The sequence below is a fragment of the Nicotiana attenuata genome, chromosome 10, assembly GCF_001879085.1.
Source record: "Nicotiana attenuata strain UT chromosome 10, NIATTr2, whole genome shotgun sequence".
Taxonomy (NCBI): Eukaryota; Viridiplantae; Streptophyta; class Magnoliopsida; order Solanales; family Solanaceae; genus Nicotiana; species Nicotiana attenuata.
This window is the reverse complement of record NC_031998.1, coordinates 15,770,002-15,778,297: the sequence shown is the minus strand read 5'-3', so window position 1 is coordinate 15,778,297 and position 8,296 is coordinate 15,770,002.

Sequence of the window (8,296 nt, the reverse complement as noted above, 5' to 3'; positions counted from 1 at the left end):
GGCAGAACTTAAATATTCAAAATTGAGGGTTTTCTCTCAAATTGGTTTTGGGATCTTGAGAGCTCAAATTTAGGCGAGAATTTGAGGGATTTTCGTAGGAAACATTTGGGTTTCTTAACTCATTTTTTATTATATTCCACTTATCTATCATTAATTTCTTTATTTAATTAAGTATTTGGTAGAGAAAGTGGGGGGAAAGGTGCAAAGTTCTTAGACCTAATTTTGAGGTTTTGATCGAGGTTTCAGTATTGGATTTGAGTAACTTCTGTATGGTGGACTCGTGGTTGAACGAGTATTCAGATTTTGTGACTTGTACCCGATTTCGAGACGGGGGCCCATGTAACGACTCGAAAGTCGTTTCATGAGTTCAGTATTGTTCTCCCCATTTCTACTTATTTATGTGTTGTTCAGCTACATTTCATCGTATCGTGTTGGTTGGTTCTGGTTTGGAGTAGTTTTGGAGTGGAATGAGACACTTAGTCTCTTAAGTTGTCCTCTTAGTTGGAAAAGTCAACCGGAAGTTGACTTGTCGGTAAATGATCTCGGAATTGGGTTTCTATGGTTCGGATAGCTTCGTTAGGTGATTTGGGACTTAGAAGCGTGATTAGAATGTATTTTGGAGATCCTTGGTAGATTAAGGCTTGAATTGACGAAATTGAAATGTTGGCATTTTCCGGTTGGTAGTGGAAATCTGGATATCGGGGTCGGATTGGACATCCGGAAATTTGAGTAGGTCCGTTGTGTCATTTCTGACGTGTGTGAAAAATTTCAGATTATTTGGATGAAGTTTGATAGGTTTTTGGATCGATTGCGAAATTCAAAAGTTTGGAAATCTTTAGGCTTGAATCCGAGGGTGATTTGGTGTTTCAATGTTGTTTTAAGTGTTTCGAGCATTGGTATGTGTTTGAATGATGATATGTGACTTGTTCGTATTTTTGGTTGAGCTCCCGGGGCCTCCGGATGAATTCGGGAGGTTGTCGGGAAGATTGGTTTTGAACTTGAGCAGCTTCAGCTGCTGCTCCAGTCATAACCGCACCTGCGGATTGGGTACCGCATATGCGAGGTCCGCAAAATCTCTAGAGCGACCGCAGAAGCGGTTAGGGCCAAGGAGGCCAGGACCCGCAGATGCGAGGGGAGGAGCGCACCTGCGTGACCGCAGGTACAAGTATTAGGCCACAGATGCGGCTATGATCGGATAAGTGAAAACCGTAGATATGGTTGGTTAGACCACAGAAGCAGTACCACAGAAGCGAGAAAGGAGCCGCAGGTGCGGAATCCCTAGGTAGAAACTATATAAGAATCCCTTCGCAAATTTGTGTCCATTTTCACCATTTTTTAGACGAGATTTGGAGCTTTTGGTGGGTTTTGAAGAGGAAATCAAGGGGATTCTTGTTGAGGTAAGATTTTTGAACTTAATACTCGTATCTATGGTGAATTTCAGTTGATTAAACATGGAAATTGAAGAGATTAGGGGTGAAAATTGGAAAATTAGGGCTTGAAATTGGAGAGTTAAAATTGGGGATTTGAATGGCCAATTCAGGTCCGATTTTGATGATTTTGGTATGTATAGACTCGTGGGAGGATAAAGTTTCCAGTGATGTGATTTTTATCGGATTCCGAGATGTGGGCCCGGGGGTCGGGTTTGGCCAATTTCAGGATTTTTGATGTAATTTAATTATTTTCGCGTGGGCTTTGTCCCTTTCGCTTGTATTGATGTTGTGATTCTGATTTTGGATAGATTCAGGGCGATTTGAGGCCGAGTCGAGAGGCAAGGGAATTTCGGAGTAGATTTTCATCCGGATTGGGGTAAGTAACGATTGCAAATCTAGACCTGAGGGTATGAAACCCCAAAATTTTGTATTGTTTGTATAAATGAGGTGACGCACACGCTAGGTGACAGGCGTGTGGGCGTGCACCCGTAGGGATTGTGACTTGGTCCGTCCCATGACAACTGTAGAGTTGCTTATTTTGATAAACTATATATGATATCTATGTGTTTTAGAAATGAATCTGTTAATTTGGGTTGAATGCCAAGTTTAGGGCCTGTTTTAAATATTTGAAAGTTTGTTTGGGCTGAGTTCCCTGATTTTTCACTGAGATTCCCGAGTGGCTGTGAGGTTGATGACTGAGAGAGGTCGAGGACCTGATGGTGAGGATTATATATATATATATATATATATATGGTTGCACGCCGCAGTGATATTTATATGTATATGGATCGGGTTGCACGCCGCAACGATGTGTTGGATCGCGCTGCACTCCGCAGCGATATAGCACTTGGGCTGTAGGAGCCCCTCCGGAGTCTGCACACCCCCAGTGAGCGCAATCAACTATATCTTTACGGATCGGGTTGCAGCTCGCAGTGGTTATTATTATGAGATATGTATTGAGCGAGAGTGCTGAGTGTGAGTGCTGATTGATGAGAGTTGAGTCACAAATGGCTGAGAGGCTTGCCCTAGAGGCTATATGTATATGAGTGAAACTTTGCCCGAGGGGATTGTTTATGAACTTCCGTTTTCACCCTTCTTTTATGTTGAACCTCTATTGAAAAGTATTGAACAAATGTTTTATAACTTTCATTGAAACTGGAGTTTTTACGAGATGTTCTGAAAGTGAACTACCGATCTGACTTTGATATTTCCTTTGAAATTCTATGTTAGATTATGTATATGATTTAAATGCTCGTCACTACACTCATCCTTTATTTACTTTGTTTACTTACTGAGTTGGCGTACTCACATTACCATGCACCTTGTGTGCAGATCCAGGTACCCGAGTATTCGAGTGAAAGTTTTCAGCAGCTTCTGAGAATTTCCGAAGATAGAAAGGTAGTTGGACGGCGTTCGCAGCCCTGCCTTTCTCCTTCCTATCCTTAGTGTTATTTATTTCAGTCTTTTCTTGTATTGAGTAGACAGTACTGGACAGTATCTTAGTGGCTCATGATCAGTGACACCAAGATCGGGCAGTGCGTATGTATTTACGTATTTGTTTACTTCCGCATATTTTGTTATATTAAATGAAAGAAAAACTTGTGTTCATAACTGATTTGGAAATGAATTTACAAAAGACCTTTATGTTATTTCTGTTGATTTGGCTTGCCTAGTACTGTGATAGGCGCCATCACGATCGGGGTGTTTAGGGTCGTGACAGTCCGGGTCGACTTTTTGGGGAGATTTTCTTATTTCTTGTTAATGTCATGATTTTATTATTTAGATTAGTTTCTTATAGTTATATTTATGGTATGTAATTACTTTTGGCGAGATTTGGGCCGTTCGGAGTCGGAAAGTCGAGGGAAAAGAATTCTTATCGTTTAATTGAGCGAGGTTTGAGGTAAGTGACTTGTCTAACCTTATGTGGGGGAAATCCCCGCAGGATTTGGTACTGATGTAATAATTTGTGATATGTGAGTGACGTGTACGCGAGGTGACGAGTGCGTACACTGGCAAAATGTTGAAATTCTGGTCTTTGCTAAGTAGTTTCCTTTTTATGCCTCAATTGAGTTATTCTAGCAAGTGTAGTCATCATGTTCAGCCTAAATTGACATGTCTACATGTCTCTTCTCTTAATTGCAATTTGTGAAACATGCTTAGTTGAATTATCTGTTTCCTTGATTTTTGTGTTCGTTTGTTAAATGTGAGATTCCTTGCCTGTAATATCATTGTTTTATTTACTACATGTTGACTTCTGTGATTCTTGTTGAGATGAGTGTTTGGTTGTGGCATGAGGTTTCTTCCGTGCGGAGTGTTAGTGGCACGAGGTTTCTTCCGTGCCGGTTGTTATGTGGCACGAGGTTTCTTCCGTACAGAGTGTTTTTGGCACAAGGATTCTTCCGTGCGGAGTGTTATTGGCATGAGATTTTTTCCATGCGGAGTGTTATTGGCATGAGGTTTCTTCCGTGTGGAGTGCTATTGGCACGAGGTTTCTTCCGTGCGGAGTGTTATTCGCACGAGTTTTCTGTCGTGCAGAGTTTTATTGTGGCACGAGGTTTCTGTTGTGCGGTTACGATTTTCCTCTATTTGTTGTGTTGTTTGTTCCTCTTGTTGTTCCTTAACTTGTAAGACGTTTGTTCCTAACGTGTTGTAATTGTCTTCTTGTTTTCCTGTGTTGTTGCTTTCCTTACATTCTTACTGTTTCATTAACCTGCCATTCCTTTTTATCATTTCACCTTCTGCCTTATTTCTTATATTCCAGTAGAGCCCTGACCTGACCTCGTCACTACTCTACTGAGGTTAGGCTTGGCACTTACTAGGTACCATTGTTGTGTACTCATACTACACTTCTGTACATGTTTTTGTGGAGACCCAGGTACATCTTATCAACCTCGATAGTAGAGCGTTGGGCTACTGCTTGGAGACTTCAAGGTATATCTGTCAGCGTCTGCAGACCTCGGAGTCCCCCTCTATCCTTATTATGTTGTCTTTTCTTTATACTCTTACTCTTATGTATAGAGATATTTACTACTTCCTTAGAGCTTGTGACTTGTAACTACAGGATTTTAGGAGTTGTTTATACTCGAAGTTGTAGATTTTACTTGTACATGTTGAGCAGTAGTTTTCAGTTTTGTGTGTGTGTGTGTGTGTGTGTGTATGTTGAGGTTTTGTCATTATTTCAGCTATTATTTTAGTTATTCCGCACATTGGTTAGGCTTACCTAGTCTGAGAGACTAGGTGCCGTCACGACATCTTACGGAGGGGAATTTGGGTCCTCACATTGGGTGGTTATAGTACTTTCAGTTCATTCAAAATATGTAGTTTCTGATTTCAAATATAGATAAATACAAGCATATTGAATACATTATTTAGATAGTATTCCAAATACCGTAGAGATAAGATACAAAGCTTGGATCATGAGAATAGTTTATATTGTATTGTTAGTATACTCAAAAGAGTTATTTTCTAAATTCAAATTGTGGCTCTTTTCGAAAGATTTAGCATCTTTAACTTGTTTCATAGGGTCGTTGTGCAATTTGATTCGCCTGTCGGCTTACATGATTACTACAAAACTGCAAATACAGCCTCTTTTTGAGTGATGCGCAAATCAAAAGATGGCCCATCAAAATTGAGGACTTTAGTGGGTATACCTCGTGTAACCCTCTTCGGCGTGCTTAAATCAACCATTAATGTCTAAAATTGAAGTTTCTTCCGAAAACCCTAATATTGGTGGAAATTAAAAAGAGGGTAAAGAGAAAAAGAAGAATGACTGAGAAGTAATAAACAACTACCCAAAGCTTTACCAATTTGTGAGGAACCACGATTTTTAGGAGCAAAATCGTGGTGGATTCATAGAGAGATATTCGCGCTTGAATTTGATTTGAAAATCTTGTTGTGTGTGTGTGCGCGCGCGCGTGTGTGTGTCTGTGTGACAGAGAGAGAGAGAGAGAGAGAGAGAGAGAGAGAGAGAGAGAGAGAGATCATGTGCTAACTAAAGGAGGAAAGAGAACGTAACTGCCGTATTTCACGCCTATATTGTAGTATATATAATAAATATGTATTTTGTTATAATATAAAGGGTAGCAATAAGTAATAATATTTTGAAAGTATGTTGGTTTATAATAAATAGGGTGCAATAGTTAGCTATAGGAAATAAAATTTCCATATAAATTTGCTAAAAATCATGTCATGCTTGAAATAGTTTTTCTCGCCTTTATACTTGGTAGAGTTAGAGGGTTTTTGGATTGGCTTTTAAAAAGTACTCCCTCAAGTCCACTTTAATTGAGTTTTTGGTTATTTTTACACATATTGAGAAATTCAACTTTTAGTATTAATTAACAATAAAAATGATAATATTAATCTTAATTTATTCATTGAAAATGTAACAAATACTCATAGTCTCTTTATGTGACGACCCGACCCGTCGTCTCATGAGTTACCGCCCCGTTTCCCCCATTCCTGCTTCTTTACACTTCGTTATGCGTGTTTTATGTGGTTGAGTTGAGTGGGTTGAGTCTGGAGTGAATTTGGTAAGAAATGAGACACTTAGTCTCTTTAAGGAAGGCTTAGTTTGGAAAAGTCAACCGGATGTTGACTTATGCGTCAGAGGGCTTGGATGTGATTTCCGATGATTCGGTTAGCTTCGGGGGATGATTTGTGACTTAGGAGTGTGATCGGAAGTGGTTTTGGAGGCCCGGTGTAGAATTAGGCTTGAATTGGCGAAGTTAGTATTTTGGCGAATTCCGGTTGATAGGTGAGATTTTAATCCGATGGTCAGAATGGAATTCCGAGAGTTGTTGTAGCTTCGTTATGTGATTTGGGATGTGTGTGTAAAATTTCGAGTCATTCGGAGGTGATTTGGTTGGATTTTTGATCAAATGCGTGTTTCAGAAGTTTTAAAAGAACTTAGGCTTGAATTCGATGTAATTTGATGGTTTTGGTGTTGTTTGAGGCGTTTTGATGATTGGAACAAGTTTGAATGATGTTTTAGGATGTGTTGGTGCCTTTGGTTGAGGTCCCGGGGGCCTCGGGGTGATTTCGGATGGCTAACGGGAAGTTTTGAACTTGGAAAATATGCAGAAAATGCAGCAGCAGGTGCAGGCCTATTTTGGCCTTCGCGTTCGCGTGCCTGGGGCCGTGTTCGCGAAGAAGGAAGTTGGGGTCCCTGAAAATTGTTCTTCGCGTTAGCGTTTGGGTCTCGCGTTCACGGAAGGTCGTTTGGTTGTTCTTCGCGTTCGCGTTTCAGTGGACGCGTTCGCGTAGGTTCAGAGACCCAGGGCATCGCGTTCGCGAAGGGTAATTTTGGTCAGAGGAAAACTTGTTCGTCGCGAACACGAGGGGGCCATCGCGTTCACATAGAAGAAAATTAGAACTGGGCAGAATAGTTTTTAAAACATTTCCTCCGCGAGCTAGGTCATATTTTCCTCCATTGTTGGGCATTTTGAGAGCTATTTGGGAGAAATTGAAGAGGGTTTCGAAGAGGATTGATTGGAGATTCGAAGCGCGAGGAGGCCGATTTGAGAGGCAAGGGCATAGCGAGCTAGAGTTCTGACCGGTTTGAGGTGAGTAATGAATGTAAATGATGTCCTGAGGGTTTGAAACCCCGGATTTGCACATCGTAGTGCTATATTGAGGTGAGACACGCGCTTGATGATGAGCGCGGGGTCGTTTACTATTGGGGATTGGGACTTGGTCCGTGCCGAGTGATGTTTTTTGCTATCACTGCTTTCTCACTATTTTGACATATTACTTGAACTCAGTCCTATTGTTATACTCTAATGATGTTTTGGGCTGAGAACTACTATTTTATTATGGCCCGAGGGGCTTATGTGATTTCTGGACTGAGTATGGATCGGGCTGCACGCCGCAACAGTATTATATTCATATTGATATCAGGCCGAGGGCCTAGCTGATGCCACGAGATGGCTTGATATTGCGCTTGGGTCGTAAGGGGCCCCTCCCGGAGTCTGCACACCCCTAGTGAGCGCCATCGACGATAAATAAATGGATCGGGCTGCACACCGCAGCGGGTACTAGAGAGTACCATACTATGTGCTGCATTCCTTTATTTGGTTATCATTTATTTGCTTATCTGTTGTAGCTTTTTCCATGTTTCTACTTCACTGGTTTATTGATTTCATACTACGTAGTTTAAACTGCCGTATTATAGATTACAATGTGTTTATCCATGATTTCTTATTCTCAGCCTTTATTTATGTTTATTACTCACTGGGTCGGAGTACTCACATTACTCCCTGCACCTTGCGTGTAGATCCAGGTGCATCTGAGGATGAGTGAGGATTCTCTATTGAGCAGCGCATATCTAGGAGCATCGAGGTAGCTGCATGGCGTCCGCAGCCCTGATCTCTCTCTTCTATCCTTTGTTTTGATTTCGTATTCCCCTAGAGTGACATGTATTAGATCGATAAACCTGTATTAGAGGCTCAAACTTGTGACACCGGATCTTTTGGGCTATGTAGTAGTATTGTTATCTGAAATTCCGCACATTTAACTCTTATTTCAGACTTTTAAAATGTTGATTTGGTAATTAATTGTGTTAGCTAATAATGAACTATATAATGAATTGGGTTAAGGTTGTTAATTGGTCGGGCTTGCCTAGCAGTGTGTTGGGCGCCATCACGACCGGGGTTGGGGTCGTGATAAGTTGGTATTAGAGCCTAGGTTACTTGGTCTCAAGAGTCATGAACCGGTTTAGTAGAGTCTCGCGGATCGGTACGGAGACATCTGTATTTATCCTCGAGAGGCTGCAGAACCTTTAGGAAAAACTTCACCTTCTTGAATACCTTGTCGTGCGAACTTGTTGATCCGAGTACTAAACTTCTCTTTATTCTATTCTCTCACAGATG